Genomic DNA, 25,789 nt, shown 5'->3' with positions numbered 1-25,789 from the left:
ATGCATTGACCCGTTTTACACATGCTTTTGTAATCTTGCATACCGATTTCTCGAAGATGAAATTGATTGAGAATTTCTTTATGGAATATTTGAGTATCTTCTTCGCATATCTGAACCCTGCTCAACATACTTTAGTGATGGAGCTGTGCAATCACAAACAAGCATAGTTACTGTCACAAGTGACTGTATGCCTTCACCTCCTCAAACAGCTCCACCACTGTGGAGTGATGTGGGAGATCATGCACACACATCTTTTGAACTGTCACATCCTCCCACCCCACCTCCTCTTGATATATGTGTAGATTTGCTTGGAAGCCTGTTGGTTGTCACGTGGATTTGATCCCTCAACCCCTATCCCTACATTATGTTGATCCTTTGGATTGTATTGTCTTGTGTTTTCCCATTCCGAACTCCTTAGCTATTTTAAATGAGGATCAAGTTGTCGATGAAGTTAGTGTTATGCAGCCAACCTACACCATCATTCATGAGGAGTGTGTGTGGGGATCTAAAGAAAAACCCACAGCGAAGGATGAATCCCTTCCAGCCGCACCTCATCTGCTTTATCCTGACATCCCTTGTGATTCTGTCACTACTGATTTCCCCTGTGAAAACCCATTTTTTTCGAGATGTTTCTACTTCCGATCATTCACAAGGCATGTTAGATGTCATTTCTGTTGTTTGTCTGAAAATTCATCCAATCTATTATCTATCATTTCTGAAAACACAAAGGGTGAACATCTTTGCTTCTCATCTACCCCTCTACCCAATTTATCAAATCATGAGGATGTCAAAAAAAGTATTGAATTTTCTGATCTTGGTTGTCGTGATCTCTCTACTTCTTCATCTGATCACGATGTTAATTCAATCATTGTTAATCTCTCTAAGGCACTGGTCTGTGATGATTTATCTATCAAATAAGTTGAAACCCTGCAGAATATCAACGCACTTCAACTCGAGCTGATGGTTATGTCAGGCCCTCACTATCTTGAGGTTGGTTTCACTTCTGTCAGGAAATTGTTGAAACACTCAAGGCTCCTCATTACTCTTTGCTTTGCGAAGGTCAACCAAACACCTATATTTCACTTCCTCCACTTGATCTACATGATCCCATCGCTCATGCATTGGAGGAATCTTACACAACAAGCACACATGCACAATGTCAGTGGTCTACCTTTCTGACATTTGCTTGCATGTCACAGTCAAGAGAATGCATACACTCAACATCTGCATGCAGTGTAGTACAACACCATGGCAGCACCACAAAGTGCATGTCATGCGCTTTCACTCATCTTTGTTCTGTGGTTGCTTGTAAGCTCAGAGTGTGTCCATATTCATCGTTATATCTTTCGTGCTTGTTGTTTTGCGCAACTATGATGTTAGAAAACAATTCCTTCACCAAGATGGGTCAACCAATGCATCGATGGCTGCATTGGAAGTATCACTTCACATGAGATGACCCATGCACTGTTAGCTTAGGGGTAGGAGTATTGTTTTCTTTGAGTTGTTTGCTTGCATGAATGTTTTCTTCTTTCTTTGCGTGTTTGTTTTCTTGCTTGTTTGTTTTCTTACTCGCTTTTCTTCCACATTTTCTTCTACTTCTTACTTTGCTTTTTGGTTTGTTTTCTTGTTATTGTCCATAGGTTAGTTTCGCATGGACCTTGTGTGACTCTTAAAACAAGTTGGCTAAAGCACAAGAGGACTTGTACAACGATAAACATTTGGTTAGCTATTGTCCATTCTCCTATGTAAGAACTTGTTGTCTTTAGTCCATGATACATCAATGGAAAATATGTACTATTCGAAGTGAACCTTGGTGAAAACACAATGCTTGTGCGCTAACTAGTATCACCTACTCTAGTCAGTTGCTTTTGGGCTAATCCTTGTTAGCTTAGCCAAGTAGAGTAAGGTGAGGGGGAAAACATTAATAATCACATCAGAGGTATACATAAACCACTTCTCTGAAGGAAAAACCTCTTCTTCTCTCAATAAGTCAAGATCCCTCTTCCGACTTTGAAGTGAATAACTGTTATGCACAGTTATGAAGATGAAAAATGAAAAAGTGAAAAAAGTTTGAAAAAAATTAAAAACGAATAAGGCGAAAGAAGAGAAAGGCTTCCTCACAATGAGGTGATGCAAGTAACTCCGTCAGGTTACTGACTAGGTTTACTAGCAGTGGAGCATGCTTGTGTTCCTGCTTGACTCTGTTAGGGTACTGCCTAGGCTTGCTAGTAGCAGAGCAATGCCAGAGATGAAACAAAGACTCTTACGACTATACTTCTTGTGCATCATATCCTCCTCAACCCCAATCGAAACAACTATGTTGGCTTGGCTTGGAAAGTGTGTTAATCATCCAATAGCCTGGCAGATGCTACATCTTACAATCAAGCTAGCGTGGAAACCAAAACAAACTGAGAACTAAACAATACCTCCAGAGGTGTTAGACTTGTTTTTCATGAATAAGGTCCATCTAAAGAGCTGGATTTCTACTAGTGTGTCGCTAAGTGTTGTAGTGGCTACAAACACCTTCCAAAATTTTACCTTAGCTTCGTTCTTGAGCCTCCCTACCAACCTTTCACAACAACATGTATTGCCTTGCCAAGTACACAAGCTCAAGTTATTTTCTCGTAGAATGACAGCCTGTCCATGAGAGCTTGATGCATCCCCCTCATAGGTTGTTTCACTGAACTTGTTCCAGCTGCAGGTTGAGCAACTCCCTCACGAAATTGCATAATTATGGAGGGAAACCAGCCTTCCCTCCAGAAATTGCGCAATTTTGTTTGGCAACTTGTTGGGCTCTAGAATTGCGCAAATTTTCCTATCATTGTTCACTGAGAAAATTGCACAATTCCTCCCAGCATGGCTACTCAACCCAAAAATTGTGCAATTCTGAGAAACAGTCAGTTGTTCTGCCTAGAAATTGCATAATCCCTCTAGGAAGCCAGCCCAGCTCCCTCCCAGAAATGCACATTTTTTCCTTCTAGCTGAGTAAATTGTTGCATGTGCAGTTGAGGTTACCGGTTCCCTCTAGGACTGTGTTATCACCAAAATCAACCGCTGATAGGCTGTTGATCAGGTAGACCTTGTGTAACTGTTTCAAACCAACTTTTGGCTGAGGCTTAGCCTCCTCAACCTGAGAGGGCTCTCTCACTAGGTTAAAGATTTTGATAAAGATTAGATGGCTAACTCTATGAAACAAGTGAAGAAATATGAATGGTTGAAAATGATTAGTAAACATCCATTGGGCTTATGGAGTCAAGAAATTCTTCAGTATGACAATAATATTAACTTTGCATGGAAGTCAGGGCATCTAGAGTTCAACATATCAGTAACACATCAGAAATATGTAGGAAGACACAGTCTACAAATACATGAAGGAAGTTAGAGCATAGACAATGATTTCTAAGTAATCATGCATTCATATTACTGCAAGAAATAAAATGAAGACAACCATAGGACAATTTAAACATTGAACTCCTTCTGAATCTTTAGGAGCAAAGCCAAATCACTGTATTACATTAAAACACAGTCTTCTACAAAAGCATAGTATGAGTGTTCATTGAAAAATTTCCAACCCTTGATACATTTTCTTTTCTCCCATATATAGAGTTCATTACATAACTAATATTCATCCTCCAGCATGAGGGGAATTCGAATTCTTCCTACTATGACACCTATTGACACCTAAAACTAACTATTAAATGTAACTGACTATTAACTGGCAGTGTTGGTGACCTAATACAACTAGGAGTGTAACTCCTTATTATGATTACAACAACCTTATCTAAACATTGAAAGCATTCTTGGATAGCTGAAACCTTATGAAGTCGAATTTTATGAAGCCTCCCATGTGGTCACCTTACTGTTGATGACAAACCCTAAAAATTAGGGAACAAGTTTCCCTGTTTTTAGGTTTAGGATCTTTGAAAATTAGCACGTGGGACAGAGAATTTATCTTCTCATCCATGACATATTTTGTGAAACTGAAGGAGGTTTTTTATTCCATGATGTCTAGAATAAAAACCTCTCTTTTTTTTTAAGACACTGCTCCAGCTGTCTAGAATCTATCCTTGAAAAACACGTGTAAAACAGGAAAAGTCTGTTTGTGAAAAATTGCACCTACAACAGTTTTGTAGTGCAAGTTTAACCATAAATTCTCCCGCGTCAGAACGAATTTGAAGAAATTGAAAGAGGTTTTCTTATATTAGTGTGTTAGGAATAGAAACCTCTTTCAGTTTTACAAATTGAGTGCTCAGTTGTTCAGGAACCCTTCTGGAAGTTGACTACTTAAAATAGTTGCTTCAGTGATTTTGTAGCACAAGGTTTGGTATAAGTATATGTCTTTCATTTCTTGAATATACCTTTGTTTAGGGTTCAAAACTTCTTAAGTGGTCTTCTTATATCTCTACAGCAGCACCCTTTTCAAAATAACCTCCTTTTTTCTTTGAATATTAATTCAAAAACAAAAGTGCAGCTACAGCAGTTTCATAGGGTGCTACGAAACTACTGTGTGAATAAAAAAAAACACAGTTTTTTCTCAAAAATTATCCTTCTTGGGATTTCTTCACAGCTTCATCTTATGCCAATAGGCCACATATCTTTGACATAATTCATCCATAAACAGCTTTGAAAAGGTAATGTTCTAACCAAAATTGTGTTAAGGCTCCAATCACTTACTGCCTGGTTCTTTTATGCTGAGATTGTCCTCCTGGTTTGCTCAATTGAATTTGCACGTCCTCAATCTATCTCACTTACCTCTGGCTCTGCCTCTTGTAACCTTCTTAAATTCCTAGTCATAGGCCTTCTTGTCTTGAAAACAAACTCTGAGACCTGGTCATCAAATTGAACCTTTTTGGAAGATTTAACTCCTTTGGTTTTGTTCTTGTTGGCTTCAAGTAGCTCTGCTTGGACTAGAGGAGTCTCTTCTATGTACATGGTGCAGAGGAGGTTGTTCAGACTTCCCTTTGAAGCTGGGATTTCATCAACAATCATTGTCTTCCTCTTTTCCTTGGCTAATTGACTTCTAGTTACTCTTCTTTTGATTGTTTTATCAATAGACTGCTCTTGTACCACTTCCTTGATCTGAACCTTCTTCTTCTGTGACTGCAGATATGACCTCAGGAGACATTGGTATTTCTAGCACTTCAACTTTTGAATTCAAACCGGTGAAATTAAAGGCAAAATCCTTGGTTATTTGACTATGACCTCCTTGGAGTTTTTCACAAAACCTCCAGCAGCCTACCTGTTTGAATGCTTCTTCAACCTCTCTATTCCTCGTGAGAACATCTAAGCCTTCAGGCTCAAGTCTAAGACACCGCCTGATCTGTGATTTTTCCTTTCTTCAGACATGTCTATGAAATCCCTGCAAGGAAACTTGAAGATAAACCTACACTGTATTGGTTTGAACACTGCCTCACTTGAATTTGAAACTGAGAGTTGCCTCGCTTGAGCTTTCAAAAAGTTCTGATGAGTGTCGTCCTTAAGCTTTCCAATTGTCTTATTATGCATGAAAGGAACATGGTTTTGTTGGGAAAAGTATCCAATTGGGAATGTCCCTATCCCACTCTAAGAGGTGATAGTGCCTTAGCAACAAACAAGGAAAACTATCTGAGTATTCTTCTTTATGAGATGTAAATAGAGAAAGAAGGATGTAACTAACCGGTGTCTTCCACTAGTTTATCGATCCAATCACTCTCTCTTTTGTTCGCTTCCCGCTGCCTGCTCTTTCACTGGTCCAGCTTCACCCAGTTCCTACAAGATCACAAGATAGGAAAACTATACAAAAGACATAGATTCACATTCATAACTAGTTTAGGATCAGATATAAACTAAATATGCAAATATAACAAAACATCATTGAAATACAAGCATATAGGAGAAACTCAAATAGCTTTATTGATATGATAACAAGGTTCAAGAGGAGATACAACCAAGTGAGTCCCGATCCAGCATCTACCTCCCAGCAAAGGAATCCCTTCCTCTCCTCCAACAAAGCATAAATCACCCAATGTACTAATCTCAATCTCAAACCAACAGCAATTCTCTGCAAAGTACAAAATTCCAGCCTCTTGAACCTCTGGGTGAGAGATCCATATATAGATGTAAGCAGAGAGGATGAGTCAGCTTATGTTTTGACTTATGGCTTCTCTCTGTTAGTTCTTGCTTCCACTTGGAGGTTGAGAACCTCTTACTCATCATTTGGTCGAATTCATTGAGGCAAGTGTCATTGAGGAAGGTTCTGGAAGCTTCCAGGGTCTTTCCACCTCGTTGAATGAACTTGCCATTTGTCATTTCCCACTCAGTGCACCCTGGTAGTGCTTCTACCTGCGTTGCAGTGCACCTAGCTAGTGTAACCTCTGCATTTCAATGCAGGCAGCTAGTGAAGCCACTGAATTGATCCTGATTTGACCATTTCTGAGTTGTTTTTGGTGGAGAACTTCTGGGAGAAGCTGTCATTGGTTGACCTTGTTCCTTTAGGGGTAGGAACAACTCTTTTAGGGACTTTGGATCCCTTGGATTATGGACATCTCATGCTCAATGCTGTAAGGCAAAAAAATGTCTATAACAGTTGCCCCCTAAAGTATGAGGCTGTTTATCGGGTGAAATGCTTTATTAGGAGGATCCGAAGTTCTTCCAATGCTGGGAGGAGACCTGTAATAAGATACAATACAATACATTATTTTTCATACTGCTTTCATGATCTAGCTGAGGCGGGCATTCCCATGCTCAGCTTTATAAATTCATTTTTATGTACATAGAACAGACAATCGTCTGATGGTAGACTGATGATTTTGATGAAATCACCATCCTTTTGGTAGGATGATTATCTGCTGTAATGCTGTACATGTCAATGTCTTTATTTTCCCTGAATATATATCGCAGCCCGGATGGATGAAACTAGATCCGGGGTCTTCAATCTCGTTCGATCTTCACTCTAAGTACAAGTCGATCCATGTGAGAAATGTTCTGAAGTCGAACATGGAAAGACATCACTTGATTACCAGTCAATGATGTAAATTGTTAACAAGCGCGAGAGGAACCACCGATAATGATAATGACCCTCAAGGTACTGCAGTACAATTCACGTGGTGTGAATAAAGGACTTGGCGTCGAACACCATGCAAAATCTTTCGGTCGAAGGTCATTGATGTATACCTGTCGCCGGAAGTGAGAAACTTTCCATTGAGGCATGCAAGCTTCAAAGTACTGAAGGGGGTGTTCCTAGATCAACTTCTTGGATAATGAGCTGATGTTGACAAGAAGCGATCCGTCAAAGGAGGGCCTTAATGTATCCCACATCAGTGACACGAAATGGAGCAAATGCTTTTGATGGAGGTGAAAACGATATGATGATATATGGTTCAGGGTGGCGGTCATGAAAGGATGAAGGATAATGTATGGTAGTGGATGGGACACGGTTGACTTCTCTGGATGACTTCTCTTGAACATATCGGCGACACTTGTGTGATGGATTGGTAGCATTTACCCCAAAGGTGGATGGTATTGGCGAGACCATGGTGATGTGACCGGTGAATGAAACAACCCAACCCGACTCAGGCACGGAGTGGAAGTGTCATGTTCAAGAGCGACTTGCTACCAATAAAAGTTCTTTGAGTTTCTTCCCAATTTTTCCCCAGTCATTTCTGACCAGTACCTCTTTATTTTTGTCAAGCTTGAGGAGGATAACATATGTTTGTTCTATAATTTTCCCTTCGGGCAAACCCATCGCTATGTTTTAACGAGCTTAGCGATAGTGAAACTCGTTCTTGTCTAAAGACAAGTTTGTCGCTATTAATGTTTTTTAACGAGTCTAACGACAAAGATAACTCGGTCCCTTTTCATTTTTAGAGAATCTAAAAAGGTACGTAAAGATAACTCCAAAGTTCCTTTTTCGTCATCTAATCCCTTAAGTCCAAAAAAGTATAAAACAATACAGAAGGGATGAGTTTTCGATAGTTTTAATGAGCCGAACAAAACAAGCGCTCGATCTTTTTGTGCAATAATCCCTCAGGTCCAAAAAGATTAAAATCTAGAGGAGGGATAGCACTTCCGGTCGCTTTAACGAGCTGGAAGGCCAAAACTCGGCAATCTTTTCATATTTTACGAGTTAGATGAAAAGAGCTTAAAGAAGACTCATCTTTTGAGGAACGAGTGATAAAACGGGTAGCAGCTGATTCCAGGTAAGGGTCGGAATCTTCCAATCACGGCAGTGTTACAAGGATGGCTAAGTGAAATCACTCTTCGCAGCTGTTCCTCAAAATGGGTAAACAATCAAATGGAGGTGAATGATCGGTCAATGGAAAAGTGGAGGTGACGGTGCAAACACGACCAAGGCTTTAATGGCTGATAATGTTACATTCACGGTGGTTATTTACCAGAGGGTAGTTCATTTTTTAACGAGCTTAAACGCGGATTGAAACCCTTGCTCGATTTTATGTTTATTTTTTAACGAGCATGAACTATGCGCTAAAACTGCTCGATCTTATGTTTATTTTTTAACGAGCATGAACTATGTGTTAAAATTGCTTGATGATAAGTTTGCATGCCCCCAGCATAATAACGCAAATCGAGGTGCATGCCCCCCAAGCTTCATTGCATTCAACTCGGTGGTTGGAATGAAGGTTTACCTTTGAGATTTGGAAAGGGGATTTGTTTCATTTTTTTAATGAGGTTGACATAGTAAAAGAACTATCCTCATGACTCATTGTTTCATTTTTTAACGAGGTTGACACGAGATAATAACCGTCCTCGGAATCCACCATATTTACAGTATTTGATAGAAAATCAAAAACTGAAGGATGATAAATGTCATCTTGGGTATCTTATCCACAATCTGGGAGAAGGGAACGATGGTGGGAATCATTCCATGGTGCCCCGTCAATTATCATTGATTGGACAATTCCTTCGTCGGTGACATGCACTTGCGACCAAGGATCTGAAGGGGTACCATATTATTTAGACCTATCTATCCAAACGCTTGATGAGCGTTGATTTTGGTTTGCCCCCCAGGCCAAGAAAATTGATTGCTACAATATTTCTATTAGGGCGATGATCCATGCTGACAAAATGTTTAGGAATCTTCCGAATCCATTAGATATAGAAGATTTCATATTGTAGGTTTCCACTGTGGCCACTTCCGCCAGATTACTTGGAGGTGGTAGGGCAAAAGTACCCATTAAGGCAGGGTCTTTTAGGAGGCCGACTCCAATATTTTGAAGCGAATGATCGCTTCCATGGATCATTGGAATGCTTCCCGTAACTTGTGAACTATCGGGGAGGAAAGTTTGTTGGTCGATGACTGTAATTCCTCCTTGAAAGGGAAATGCAATCTTTCTGAAGTAGGTCGACACAACTGCAGCCATGGCATATATCCAGGGCCTTCCTAGTAGGATGTTGTAATCGAGGTTTCCATCAATTACTTCAACATCAATTCCCACTGTTTTGCCCCCTAGTTCAACTTGCAAGTTACTTAAAATCCCATATGGAGTGTATGATCATCCATCAAATGCTTTTAACGTTGTTGATGATCTCGACAAGGGTGGTGAGCCTAAATTTTTCTAGCAACTCATCGACATGATACACGTAGATGCCCCCTCATCAATAATTGTTCGATGAATAGTTTTGTTGAGGGCTTTCACTTGAATAAGGAAAGCTAGTTGAGCTAGTAACTGAGGGTCATATCCTTTATGATCAAAGGCCACAAGATTGGAATCCATTGGGCCAATCCCACCTATTGCTGATAATAAAGCTTGCTCTTGGGAGGGGCAATTTTGCGGTACCTCAAGAGTCGACATAGCAGATGGCGATTGGGCCAAATCTTCCACTATGTTATAATGCCGCGCCGCTCTAGCGCGAGGATTAAATGTCGACTTGTGTACTACTCCCTTTGGCGACTTTATCATTTGTTCAGGAATGATGGGTGGCACAACTTCGGTCAAAGTTGTCGTCGAACTACTAGGTTGTTCATTAGCCTTGTTATTCGACAGCTGTGGATTCCCGTAATCTTTATTCCTTGTCGAAATCAAAGCATCATTTTGTTGCTTGGAAATCGACAACATTAGCACTTGCGACGGGGAAGCATTTCCACTATCAACCAGATTTGTGCCTGGATTTGGAAACGGGTCAGTTAACACAGCTGAGGTTTGTGAACTCTTAAAGAATATTTTAAGCTCAGCTTTGTATGGACATTCTCTCGTCCAGTGATTCTCATCACATATCTGACACCCAAAAGGGGGTTTCCTATCTCCAGGAGGGTTTGAAGAAGTTTTTTCAGGAGATGACTCACCCTGTTTCTTCTTCTTCCCTTTGCTTTGTTTCTTCTTGCTTCCTGGTTGTTTGGTTTCTTTGCCTTTATCTGCTGATACGGAATTTACTTCCGAAGCAAGAATTTCGTCTTTTGCATTTTGATCTGAAATCTTACGGGCTTTCTTGGACGAAGCCTTTGTCGATTTCGCATTTGTCGTGCCAATCACGCCATCGCCGGCATGAGAGTCATTATTTGATTTAGGAGGAGGAGGAATTGAGAATTCCGGTCTAGGGGCGTCAGGTATTTTGTCGTAGAGCGTGCCAGACTGAGTATAGACCAAGTCTAGATATTAAGCACGAGCGATAACTTGCTCTTCCGTTACGACTCCCCCCTTCGCCACATCTTCTGTTATGGCAGGAAGTAACGACTTGATAAACCATTCAGCTAATAACTGATCGGGAACGTACGTTTTTACCATCCTACGACGACGTCGCCACTCATGTATATGATCAAATATGTGAGTGGCCGTTGTCTGTTTGAAGTTGGTTAAGATTTCCGTTCCTGTCTCATACCTTATCGGTAATTGAAAATGGGTTAAGAAAGTCGTGGCTAAGGTGCTGAAATTGTCGAACGAAGCTCTAGGAAATTCAATATACCATTTTTCCGCCGGACCCGTTAACGTCCTCTGAAAAAGGCGAAGCCTTATCGAATCATCATTTAGGGTGTTTGATGAACACCATAGATGAAATGTCATCACGTGATTCGATGGGTCTTCACCTGGATTTCCATTAAACTTAGGAATGTCTGATGGAAGCTTGTGAGGAATTGCTGGCCACCAAGGGGCGTAAGCGATTGGATCGTTTGTTAACCGGTGTAAATCGGGTAACTCTAAAGTTGCCACGAATGGTAACTGTTGATTCAGGTTAGGTGAAGCATACCCAGGGTACGATGGAATTGCCTGAGCAGTTGGCCTTTGCATACCAGCATAATGTAGTTGATGTTGGTATGACTGATACGGTTGGTGGACTTGACCACTGTAAAGTGGTTGATTTTGACCGTTTTGAATGTACGGTTGTCCACTATTCGCAAAGATTTGTTGCTCAAAACCTTGGTACACTTGTTGTAATTGTGGTTGTTGGTATTGCACCAGCCACGGTTGTGAAGCCATGCTCTGTTGTGCTATACTAACCTTCGGACCAAGATGTGGGGTAATTGTACCCGTTTGAACCTGTGTCGCCCCACCAGTTGGCGATTGTGGTTGAGTCATAGGGTCAAGGGGCTGTTGCATTACAACCTGAGAAATCTGAGGTTGACATACAACAGGCATCGTTTGAACTTGTGACACTGTTACAATAGCTGGTGTTGTCGGGATGTTCGACATAGGTACACATTGTTGCATAGAATACACAACTCTTGGTTGTTGGGGTAGCATAGGTACCCAACCACTTGTCGTAACTCCAGTATAACCTGAATACTGTTGAGAAATCCCGTACGGATATCCTCCCGGAGGGGGTAATGAAAGGGCATACTGCCCCCCATACGGTGGTAATCCGGAACTCAAGGGGATTGTTTGCCCTTGGGGACTGGATGGCCCAAATTGACTTCCAAATGGATCAATTTGTCGAGTCTCAACATAAGAGTTGCCGGATATTATTCCGGAGGAACAAACAGGAATGGACCACACTGTCGAAATAGTCCCTGGATGGACTCCTTCTAGCGGTTGTGAGCTAGTCGGGACAGATGGTATGTCGGCAAACATTGTCGGAGTGACGGCAGGGAGTTCTGCCGTTGCTGTGTCATTTGACACAGTCCTAGATGTTGACGGTTGTTCAGACATTTTGAGTCTATCCAAAAGATTACCTAGCGATTCTACAGGAACTTCCACTGGTGGTAGACTAACTTCTGTTGTCGAAGGAAATAGAGTGACCCCGACTCCAAAATGTGTTGGAGTACTTGCTTGCGGATCTTCTACAATTTCCTCTATCGCAATCAAACCAGGTGGAAGGGGAAGACCGTCAGGTCCGTAAAATATTTCTGGTGCCGAAGAAGGGGTTGAATCAACAGCGACAGATGTTTGAGGAGCAAGACTCTCCGAACCGGTTGCAGATGGAATTGGTTCAGTAACGCAAGTGTTTGCTCTCAGACTAGGATCAGTATCACTGTCCCTCTGTGGTTGTTGAACTTCTTCTATAGAGGCAGGGTGTCCAGAAATGTTTGGAGTAACCGGAATCTCGGATGTTGTTGGAACACTTGTTCTAACTTTGATAGGAGATTTCAAACCGATTAAACGAGTTCGCTTTGTCCGTACTGTTTTCGATTCCGGAGACAAAGACGGCTGACTCGTAAGCCTCCGCGAATGACGGGGTTTCAATTGACTTTCTTCCACGATTGCGGATTACTCGATCAACCAAAATACAAAAGGGGAAAGTGTTTCCGAATTAAATGAATTTTTAGACGCTTTAGACACAACTTGCTTTTTCAATTTTAAAGAGTCGAGAAAAAGCTAAAGATGACTCTAGTCTCCTTCGATGTTTTAACGAGCCCGAAGTGACAAATGCTCGGATGGACTTTTTCCGTTATAGAGTCTGAAAAAGGCCAAAAGGAATTGCTCTGGAGTTCTAGGTAGAGGGTGTGCCAAACTTTTCGCAAAACCGCAGAATACTTTTTAGGGTACGGGCGGTCAATCTTCCTGAATGCTGTGTTCAGTGCATTGCGATCAGTAGGGCGGTCGACACGGCTTCCTATGGATAAAGGTTATATTCCTATAGGGGTCTCCCAATATATACGCGACGGTACGTGGGAGCACAATCCGTACTGGCACTTATCGTCTCTCAGGAGGAATCACCCAACCATCAGTGAGGTGACCAGTGACCAAGTTTTACGATGCCGAAACACGTCTCTAGCCTAGACCTCTATGTTGTGCGTTATGTTACAAAGCGTTGTTAAGTTCATTCAATTTATTTTAGGTTGATATTTCTTAGAAGTTTGCCTTTTTGGATCACCACGAGATGTATGATACAATTCCTAAATGCGGTCTAAAGATGATAAGCAAGCTTTTATATCTTTTCAACAATGAAAATCCTAGCTACAAGGGGAAAAGAAAGACACCATCTTTTCTCAAAGAGCATAGAGCACACAGTAATGCACTTTTCCCTAAATCAACATACAAACTGTCAAAATGCAAATGCACATATGCATGTATTTGTTTTCACTTTCTTAATATTGATGCCTAAAAAGAAAGCTGTTGTACAAATTCGAATTCGATTTCAAGTGAAAAACACAAACAAGTTCCTTTTTCGAAATCAAAAAGACGATTACGACACTTTATGATTTACTTGTTTCGACACTTGAAATGCATAAATTCAAACCAAAAGACAAAAGTAGAAGCTAAATCAACTGTGAATAGCAAACAAACTCACTCCTAAGATCAAAACGACACTTACGACAGGTCTAGATCTAAGGGCGACAGTATGACTAGTTTACTTTTGTAATGGGAAACTGCAAATGATGTAACAAATACACAAAGAAAAAATACAGTTTCTTTATACAACTGAGGCAGAATTGAGGCAAAGAAAAGGGGTTTCAGATAGGTACACTGACTGATAACAGGCTGCAAAAAACAGAGATAAAACTGAGCAAAAGGAAGCAGGGAACCACAGTTGCACAAGGCAAAGACTGATCAGCGCACCCTCAACACAGAGAAACTGAAATTCAGCGCAGGTAGCCTTCACGGGACCTGCGTTGAAATGCAGAACCTCTTCACAGGGTCTGCGCTGAAGCAGAAACGAGAGTTGTTTCTGGGTTCTGGGTTATGGTTTGCAGTTTAATCTACAGTTTTTGGTCGGATAAAAGCTATCAATCAGGTACAATTAGAAGGATGATTTATAGGAGGACTAAGATCTATCACAAAGGGCTGTTAGAGCACTTGTGGATCAGCTGTTCAGATCATAAACAGGCCCAGTGAGTGGACTAGAGTAGCTGATCTCTACTTTGCATTTGTAGATGGCAAATGCAGTTCGATTCGGCACTCTTGAGTTTATGAAATGAATAGCAATAGAAACACAAGTAAACTAACAAGATACTTTCCCCAGCGGAGTCGCCAATTTGTTGTTGGGAAAAGTATCCAATTCGGAATGTCCCTATCCCACTCTAAGAGGTGATAGTGCCTTAGCAACAAACAAGGAAAACTATCTGAGTATTCTTCTTTATGAGATGTAAATAGAGAAAGAAGGATGTAACTAACCGGTGTCTTCCGCTAGTTTGTCGATCCAATCACTCTCTCTTTTGTTCGCTTCCCGCTGCCTGCTCTTTCACTGGTCCAGCTTCACCCAGTTCCTACAAGATCACAAGAGAGGAAAACTATACAAAAGACATAGATTCACATTCATAACTAGTTTAGGATCAGATATAAACTAAATATGCAAATATAACAAAACATCATTGAAATACAAGCATATAGGAGAAACTCAAATAGCTTTATTGATATGATAACAAGGTTCAAGAGGAGATACAACCAAGTGAGTCCCGATCCAGCATCTACCTCCCAGCAAAGGAATCCCTTCCTCTCCTCCAACAAAGCATAAATCACCCAATGTACTAATCTCAATCTCAAACAACAACAATTCTCTGCAAAGTACAAAATTCCAGCCTCTTGAACCTCTGGGTGAGAGATCCATATATAGATGTAAGCAGAGAGGATGAGTCAACTTATGTTTTGACTTGTGGCTTCTCTCTGTCAGTTCTTGCTTCCACTTGGAGGTTTAGAACCTCTTACTCATCATTTGGTCGAATTCATTGAGGCAAGTGTCATTGAGGAAGGTTCTGGAAGCTTCCAGGGTCTTTCCACCTCATTGAATGAACTTGCCATTTGTTATTTCCCGCTCAGCGCACCCTAGTAGTGCTTCTACCTGCGTTGCCGTGCACCTAGCCAGTGTAACCTCTGCATTTCAACGCAGGTAGCTAGTGGAGCCACTGAATTGATCCTGATTTGACCATTTCTGAGTTGTTTTTGGTGGAGAACTTCTGGGAGAAGCTGTCATTGGTTGACCTTGTTCCTTTAGGGGTAGGAACAACTCTTTTAGGGACTTTGGATCCCTTGGATTATGGACATCTCATGCTCAATGCTGTAAGGCACAAAAATGTCTATAACACATGGGAAAAACCAAGACTAACTCACCTCACCTTACTTTTTAAAACTTGAAAGAATGCGTATAAGACATTTAACGAATCTAATGATGAGAATGAATGGCTGCATGTGATAGGCATGGTTCAAGGATTGACACATGGTGATGAAATATTAACAGATTTTGATGGAAAACATAGCTAGACAAGATTTGGCAGGAATCCCCGATTTTGTAGTGCAGCTAGTGTAAATTCTGTGTTTTGCGCTATGAAATCTCCTAGTTACGAATCCCTGTTTTTGTAGCACACATAGTGTATTTTTATGAGTTTGCGCTACGAAACCTCCTAGTTTATTTCGTAGCGCATGTAATTTTTGAAACAGCCTTAACACATGACACTTTAAATAAATGTGGGACCAGTGGTGGGTAAAAAAAGATTGTTGACCATATTTAACAAAGGGAACAAGACTATCCTATGTTTTAGACTCCTTAAATAAAACAATAGAAATGACTTGACCAAGACTGACTTACAACTTTGAAACCATACAAGTTGTCCAAGATTTTTTTGAAATTCTTTCAGTGATAACAGACTGAGCAAAAATGATTTGCATGCATGGGCTACTCCTCCCAAGGTAGCATGCAAGGGAATCCCTTGATTCAAGGATCTACTTTTAGCAGCAGGAGGTTGCATGCAAGAATCATTTCAGAAGTCTCCCACCAAGTGTTGATTTCCCTAGGTTTGTGGCATGCGCATTGCAACCTCGATTCTATCGAAGATCATTAACCGGATGCTGCAGAGCTCATTCCTCACATTGATCTTGTAGCTCTAAAATCCCACATTGCATCTAGGATTCATCAGCACATTCAACTCAACTGTTTTGGGGTAATGTCGCGTTTCATGTCTCGTGCTGCTTTTCTGGCACTTTTTGTGTTTCGCTTTGTATGAATGTTGTCTGCTGGATTTTAGTGAGCACTTTCTTGTTGTGGGTGAGATCACCCTAGGGTATTGGGTTGAAAACCCAAACAAAGCATATGGAAAACAACAATAAGAAATGCTCATGCAAACAACCTAAATGCTTATTCTACTGAACTGTGGAGGAGTGTCCTTACCCAAAGGTCCTACATTTGGGTAGATCCCGCAGGGTGAAAACCATCAACTTCTCCTAATGTCTTTGAAACCTAAAAATTATTCCAATGAAACATATACTGTAGTAGAAACATAAAGCATGTTCATGATATTAACTTCAGATCACACAAATGAATGAACAATTACACATCAATATAAGATTCATATGAAAATTACAATAGAAATCAATGCATAAACATGTTTAATATCACGAATAGAGAAACATTTATTTATTGAATTAAGCCACAAGTAAAGCGAAGAAATATGACTTGAGTCTTCCTTCTGCTCCAAGTGGAACCATCCTCCAGATCTGTCCTTTCCTAGCCTTAGCAATATTCATCCATCATCATAGACAAGAATATCTCAAGAAAGATGAAGGATATCTCCAACAAGGAAACAAGTGTTTCCTAAAGCTTTGGGGAGTGTAGGAGGCACATGGATTTTGTAAGACTCGATTAGGGATAATCTCACTATAGTATCAATATCGCATATCTTCTCCCCTAAGGCCCTCCATTGGAGGTTTATTCACACTTCTCCAAATTAGTTCTTTTAGTTGGGAAACAGTTGGGCCACGGGCTACAAGAGGTGAGTAACATGTAAAACCCATGAACTCCACCTGAAATTAAAAAAAATTATTATTTTTAAGTGTTTTAACACATGTACGTGAGTTGGGTTGGGCATCTATTATAGCACCATTTATCACCGGGAAAAGTAGCATATAGGGAATAAAACACTATTTTTTAGATTTTGGACCAAGTCTAGAAGGAAGGGTTTCCCTAGGCCATAATCAGAGCATCAAATCTACCAAGAGTGGTAAATGGTGCTATAACATATGCCCCCTAATGTATGATATCAGAAGGGGTACATGATGGTGGAAATGTATTAAGTGTATTTAAGGAATCATGCCGAGATAGAGGAGGAGTTCACTAGAATTCAGCCTGCCAAGCCAGTGAAAGAGATCAATAAGAAGGTGTTGTTTGAGGTAGGCATACCCATGCTCAGAAATAGTAAAGCATGTCTACATGTCAGGTACAAAAGCGGATCCAATATGCATACAAGTATAAAGGAACTGAAAATACATAATGGATCATCGATCATAAACAAGAAAGTACATGTCTGAATATCACATATAAAGAGCTGGTCACTGATATTGAAGTATGAAGTTGATCACTGAAGTAAAAAAAGTGATTGAAATAGTACCAAGTCAACATGGTGGAATAAATGGTACTACACTACAACTCGGGTGCCAACATATAGGATGTCGTAAGTAATTGCAACATATAATGTGGATGGTGTCAACTAGTAGAAACAGGGGCAACTAACAAGTGAACCAAAACATGCTGATGCAAACCCAAGGTCTTCATCGACCACCGTGGTACAATTATACACAATGGGAATAAATGATCTAAAGCCGACCATGTGAGAAATTTTTTGATTACCGGTCATTGAGGTATATCGTTAACAAACACGAGACTACTCATCGATAATGATGATGAGAGTCAAGGTAGCCAGTACAATCAGACAAGTGTGAATAAATAAGCTATAGTCGAACATTTGGAAGAATCTATCAATCAGGAGACAATAATGTTTTCCCACTGTCGAAAATGAAGGAATCTACCACTGATGATTACAAACCCTAAGGTATTGGAAAATGGACTCTAGATCTCGTTCCCGAAGAAATGAGCTGAAGTCAATGGGAAAATATCCTTTAGAAGGAAGGCATTGAGGCATCCTTCATCAATCTAGCACGAGTATAACCCATAGGCTAATAATGTGAAAGGAATCAGACGAAAAAATATGTATTAACCCAATCGAAGCACATTTTCAGTATACACAAGATGTAGCTAGTGGAAAATAGAAACCCTCTGAACTAAGCAATAATGAAAGATGATATAGAGGCAAGGAATCCACCAATAGGGTCAAATGGAAACCAAGGAACTGCATGAATCCCAATGTGTGATAATGAAAGGTGATGTCTAACACAAGGGAAACCACTCAGTCAAAGACCCATGATACTAATCGATGTTGAGCACAAGGTGACCTAGCAATAATGAAAATAGGGCCAGGGTGCGGCTCTAGATCTGCCCTCAAAGAAATTTGTTGTAATAAACAACATTTGTTTATTCAAGTAAGCTACAAGTAAAGTGGAGAAATATGACCCAAGTTTTCCTCCAGCTCCAAGCGGAACCATTCTCCAGATCTGTCCTTTCCCAGCCTCAGGAATCTTCCTCCATCGTCATACACAAGGATATCTCAAGAAAGATGAAGGATATCTCCAACAAGGAAACAAGGGTTTCCTGAAGCTTTGGGGAGTGTAGGAGGCATAGGGATTTCCTCAGACTCAATCAAGGATAATCTCACTATAGTAACAATATCTCATATCTTCTCCCCTAAGGCCTTCCCATGGAGGTTTATTTATACTTCTCCAAATTAGTTTTTTCAATTGGGAAATAATTAGGCCATAGGCTACAGGAGGTGAGTAATAGGTAAAACCTGTGAAATCCACTCGAAATTAAGGAAATATATTATTTTAAGTGTTTTAACACATACATGGGTTGGGTATATGCTGATCCATGTGTACGTGCTTTTATCACAGGGAAAAGTAGCGTATAGAGAATAAAACATTGTTTTTTATATTTTGGACCAGGTCTGGAAGGAAGGGTTGCCCTAGGCCATAATCAAAGCATCAGATCTACCAAGAATGGTAAATGGTGCTATAACATTGCTGTCGTTTTGATACATACTAGCTTGTACTAGCACCATTTTAGTTTTCATTAACATCTCACTATTGTCGCATGCATGACATTGTTTTGCATGAATGGTCGCTGTTGTGGCGACTCACTTCACACACATGCATGCTTTCCCATTCTCTGAATCCCACACTTGATGTTTGCATGAATGATCATTCACTCTTTTTTTCACTTATCTCATCATGCATTCACACTTCTCATGTTTTCAGCCACCAATCGGCTGGACTGGGTTGCCTTGGCCTAGACCGTGCCTTGCCTGGCTATCACTGCACATTTTCGGAAGAGAAGGCTCTGCCTTCCCTCCAAAAATTGCACAAGTCTAGCTAGGCATTGACCTCCAGACATGCGTTGTGCAATTCATGGAGGAAGTGTCTTGTTGGCCCTAGAAACTGCATAATGCAGTTTGCTGGTTGCGTGTCACTACTGACTAAAATTGTGCATTGCGCAGTTTGAGTGCTCAGTAGGCCAAGATAGACTATAGATTGCACAGTTCCAACAATCATTCAACCTCCTTATAGCTCAGACAGTGCGTTGCGTAGTTTTTTAGTCATTCTCTCAACTTCCTAGTGGAAATTACGTGACCTTCATGATCAGTCACACAAGTATGTTGCAAGTTAGTTCTCAAGTTCATTTTGGTTTTTGAGTGAAAAATTTCTTGCCATTATTGTTACGATGTCTCTAGGTATCAGAGGTATTCATCTGCCTCTCAACAGCACAAGTATAATGGCCTTCATGAGAGTAGCGTCAAAGGACACTGTTGAGAGCACAATGCAGGTTGACATCTAAGAAAGTGTCTATGAGTTTGCCTACCTATGAAGACATCAACTTGTTCATAGACAAGGACATTAAGATAAGATGGAAGAAGCATCACAGAGACCAATGTCACAACGAATAGCACCATCAAAAATGACAAAAGGTAGCATAACTACATGTGGCAAAGGCAAGAGGAAGGTTGTTGACAACACAAAGGAAAATCAAAGTTGCAAGCTGGAGCAGATCCACTTGTGATGAAAGAAGCTTTGGATATTGAGGCTATGAGGTGACGACACGAAAAGACGATCACGTGAGAGTAGAGAAAAGAATAGAGAAGGAGTTGCAGGTGATGAAGCAGCAACTCAAAAAAGAATAGGAGTTGCACAGATGAGAGAATGAGTTGCAGTAGGAACAAGTACAACAAAGGGTGCAACATGCATAGAAGGATGAAACTGTGCCCGTACAAGTGATAGATCCATCTCGGCAGCTGGCACGGAGCATACATGGTGAGTGGTGTTGTTGATCGCATACAAGGGAATTTAGAAACATGCATGTCATTGTGCACATGCATGTGATATAACCCATTTGGAACTCTCACTGAGGCAAAGACAGGAAGCAAGTCATACTGGAGTTGAACATGCAGTTGATAGTTGATGCACATGACCACCAACACACACTAGAAGATCAACATAGACACTATGCATCCGTGTGTTTCCAATTCGGCCGCACCCAAGAAGACCATGCACATGCTAGGACACGAGTTGGATGGAGGAGCCATACCATTGCACTCGGATGCAATGGAGGCAAGAGTTCGCTTCAACAAGATGTTACCATGGAGTGCATGCACACCATCATGGATGATCAAGCTTGGCATCATCTCACCACCTTCACCATCACAAGCATGTCAAAGAGTTGGTCTCACCACAATGAATCAAGTGTCAGTGATGTCTTGCATGGCTTTCTCAAGCCATGTTGTCTCACATGGGCACATGTGCATTGTAATGTAACATCTTGTCAAGTGAAAGTTCAAGTGTTGATAGCTGGATGTAACAATCCTAGAGTAGATGAAGAGTCATGAGGGTAGATGAACTATCACAAAGGGGAATGTCAAGGGTCACCCCACCCTTTACTATAAATAGAACCTCATAACTCGTTTTAAAGGCTTTTGGTCAGCCAAGCTTCTGATAGGACTATCTTAGAGAAATATTGGATAGTATTGTAACGAGCCTTGGCTTCTCCATTGCGCAAAGCTAGTACATCTCTTTGGAGGAGTAGGCGGTTGTGGCTGTAATGTTCCATTGTCAGAACTAGTCATTGGACATGGATGTATTTTATGACTAGAACTTACACTTCTTAATATAACAAGAGCCAACACATTTCATACATATGTTGTATTGTATTTCAGCTATATGTTTACTCAAAAGTATATATGTATATGTTTTCTTACGCATGAATGTATAACTATTTCTGTGTATGTATGTATGAATATTTCTAAAATGTGTAGTTGGTTTAACCATCACTTTGGATTGCTAGCTAACTTTCCTTCCATGTTGTGACACATATTTGCTCATGTGTTCCATTGTTAACTACGTGTTATCACACAGGTTTCCAAGGGGCACAATCATCTCAACCCCTGTGTGTTAGAACCTCTCATGCACCTTCCTTGTCTTGTTGCATATGTCACACCCTTGCTACCAACAGAGACATTGTACTTCCCTCTGTGCAAAATCGCGGTCAAGGCATTACTATACGACCCACTGCTAGGACTCCTACACCAAACAGTCTGAGGTATAATTGAGACTTCTTACCAGGGAAATCCCCTGACATGTTGGCAGGTCCACCACCACCAATAGGTTCCAAATAGTATTCATTCTAGGATAAGGGTCACCAACTAAAGGTTGAGATATGACACACTGAATTGGACCAACTTGAGGCATTTGTCCAAAATCTGTATAAGTTCTGGCAAGAGGTTTTCCTAGAACTATAGGATACATTCTGGCAACAGGTTGTCCTTGAAGTGGAGGAAAAGATGGTTTCCTCCCAGGTGGATAGTAAGTATCGGTTAGGGTTATTTGAGGATTACCTATATTACTAGATATCATATTAACATATTGGTCTGACACGAAGGGTATTTTAGGCATATAAGTCATGCCCTTGGAAGTATTTTGTAGATAAAAGGTAGATAAACTAGATGGCTGTTATAGACATTTTTGGGCACTACAACCCCAAGCATAAATTTCCATAAACCAGGGGCTCCTAAGTCCCAAAAGGTGTTGTTCCAACCCCTAAAAGAACAAGGTCAACTGATTACAGCTTCTCCCAGAAGTTCTCCATGAAAAACTACTCAGAACTAGTCAAAACTGGACCATTTCACCTGCTCCATAGGCAAAGTGCATTGCATCTCACCTAAATACACACAGTAGGTGCGTTTCATTTCAAAAATCCCTTCTATGGGGTGCGATGGGCGAGAAGGGACAAATGGAAGTGTCAATCCGCAAGGTGGAGAAGCATGGAATCTTCCAGAAACTTCTCCTGTGACACTTGCCTCTCTGAATTCGACCAGGGATGAGTAAGAGATCATCAATCTCCAAGTGGAAGCAAGAACTATCAGAGGGAAGACACTAATCAAATCTCAAAAGCTGACTCACCTCCCTTACACGCATCTATATATGGATCCCTCATCCCAGAGATCCAGAGGCTGGAATATTGCATCTTGTAGGGAATTGTTGTTGGTTTCTTGAGGCAACATCCTAGTGTTGGGTGATCTAAGCTTTTCATGAGGTGAAGAAGGGCTCACTTGCTGAGAGGATGATGCTGGGTCAGAACGATTGGTTGTAACTCTCTTGGCTCTTTCTTGATTATCAATAAAGCTATTCAAGTTTTCCTCCATACTCTTGTGTGATTTATGTTTTATGCATTTGTATGGTCAATTTACATCTGATCCTAGATTGTTTATGATAATAGATCCATGTTCTCATATAGTGTTATGCTGCTTTGATTCTACAGGTACTCTGTGAAGCTGGGTATACAAGAAAGCAAGTAGCAAAGGACTATCAGAAGAGAGAGGAATCGAGCAAGGAACCTGTTATCACAAAACCAGTACTAGGGGCTGCAACCAAGCCAAGTTTCATGTAACTATTTCAGACCATACTTTAGATTAGGAATTAGCCTTCCTAATCAGAGAGGGCTCTCTCACAACTCTTGATAAAATCCTTCAAACATTAGATGGCTAACTCTTTATTCACTTATGAAAGCATAAATGGTTGGAAACACATCAAACTGGCTCTCATTGGGCTATGGAGTCTATAATATTAAGTAAACAAGGAAAACACAGTGATCTCATGGAAATCAAGGCTCTTAGCATTACATGTCAAACATACTCCGCCAAAACATAGCTTGCTGAATACACAGGAAGTCAGAGCATATAATTATGAATTCTGAGTGATTGCATACAACAAGACTATAAAATAACATAAAGTATAAAACACCATTACTACATTTGAACATGACAATCCTTCGAGAATCTTGAGAAGAGAATAACTCTGTTTTACTATTACTGTCAAAAAGGTCTTACAATGGCCCAAAACAACATTGTTTTTTTATAAAGTATCCAACCTTTTTTACATAAAAGTTATTCCTATATATAGCCAATCAAAACACTACTGCACGAGACTCCTCAACAAGCATGAAGGGAGCTCGGAATTTTGACATTAATGACCTTAACTATATCATAAACAAACTAATTGATTACAAGAGATATGGTGCTACGAAAACAGAGGACTCTGTCACATTGGCACTTTAAGTCTTTCTCCTCGTATACTTTGCTGCGTTCTCAGAGCTTGCCACCTGTAGCATTACAATAATAACCAAACCCAAACTGAAAGCAGATTCAATGTATGAACAGCTCCGGATACTTGATGCATAGATGATTCATCAACCAATAAGAAAATGAAGCCTATATTCTCGGTTGCTGCCTCCCATCGGTGTTCATGTATTAATGATCCAGTTTCAAGCCATTTAATCCTTGGATAGTCCCGTGTGACTGAAGAAAACTCATGATCTGGCCATCCCATAACTAGACAAGTGTATCACTTAACACCTCAGCAGCTCTATCACAACCCTAAAAACTCGGACATAAAGTGAAACTTTCAATAAGAAACAAAACTTCACCTTTTCTTCGAATATTTACACCTGGCAACCTTTTTTAAATATCTGACTGACCTTCTATAACCTCCATGCTGGCATTAAGTCATCTCTTTAAATATTTGCTGACCTCAGCATTCAAACTCAAGTTTTCAACATAACCAGTCATCTACAGCAGTTTCGTAGCGTGCTACGAAACTGCTGTAGGTCATCAAAATTAAATACATGAACCTTAAAGCAACAATAACTCAAGTCTGTGATTTCTTCAGTCATTCTATACAGGTGTAAAGACATCAAAAGGTCTCAAAAAGCTTTTAAAAAGACGATGGCCAAAATATATCAAAATTTGGAAAACACATCCCTTCTTGAATCATTTAGCTAGTTTGTCTAGCTTCTCTTTCAGGCTGATGACTTCTTCCTTTAACTTCTTGTTCTCTGCTCTTAGACCTGCATTCATTTGTTTCATAATCTTGGCCTGCTTCAGAGCTGGCACAGTCCATACATAGGCGTCAGATACTGAGCTAGCTTGACTGATCAAACTTGTTTTACCTTTCATTACAGCTTTCTTATAGCTTGTATATCTTACTGCCTTTTCTTTAAAAACATTTTGAACCTGAGGTATTTCCTTACTTGTTCCAGCTTGTTTCTTAATGGCAATCACATTTCCACTTTGACTAATAACCACCTTATTATCCTTGTTCTTGTTTTTAGCTGCTTGGACCATTTCAGAGAAGATTTCAAGTGCCTCTGTCCTAGGCATCTCTGAAGGTACTTTCTCTTTTTTAGCTTTTTCCACTTCTTTCATTTGCCTTCTGGTCATTGGTCTGCGTGGTTTAAAGGCATACTCTTCACTTGGTTCTTCAAACTTTAACCTTTTAGAAGCCTTTGACTTCTTAGAACTTTCAGGTGAGGATTGTGTTAGATCAATATGCATTGGTGATACCAATTGATCTTGCTCAATTTCAAGTGGTTCAATTTGAATTGGAGGGTCTTGCTCTAATTCAATGGCTTCCAGTAAGTCATTTAAACTGCCCTTAGAAATAGGACTCTCTTCCACAGGGGCTGACTTTCCTTTTTCTTTGCTTAGCTGGCCTCTAGTTCTCACCCTTGAAACCCTTTCAACTTCACTAGATTTAATTTCATCTTTTCTTTTGTGAGTCTTCTGTTTTGATGACTGAGGTGTTTCTTTAGGAGATGACTTAGGGGTTTCCTTTTCAGATACTCTAGATGATTTTGAAGTTTTATCTACTGATGCTTCAGGTGTTTCTTTAACTGCTGGCTTAGGAGTTTTCTTCATTGATGCTTCAGGTGTTTCTTTGACTGTTACAGACCTCTCTGATTTCTTTGTTTTAGCTTTGGGCTTCTTATGGTCTGTTATTTCTTTCCTAATCTCAGCCAAAGTAGTTTCCTCACTCTTTTCTTCTCTTTCTCTTACAGGTAATGGAGTTAGGCCCGTTTTACTTGGGAAACCGGCCATGAACACAAATGAATCCCAGTCTTTACCAATTTTATGTAGGCTATCCAACACCAGTAATTTAACCAGACCATGATGAAAAAGAGATGTTTCATAAGCTTCCTTCTTTAACTGAATCTTATCACACATCTTGCTAATACTTCTGAATAAGTAAAAAGGTATGTCTATTGAGCTCTTACC

This window comes from Pinus tabuliformis, chromosome 7, assembly GCF_031772625.1.
Source record: "Pinus tabuliformis cultivar Carrire ecotype Pingquan chromosome 7, CPIR1, whole genome shotgun sequence".
Classification (NCBI taxonomy): Eukaryota; Viridiplantae; Streptophyta; class Pinopsida; order Pinales; family Pinaceae; genus Pinus; species Pinus tabuliformis.
Note: the sequence above shows the minus strand (reverse complement) of the source record.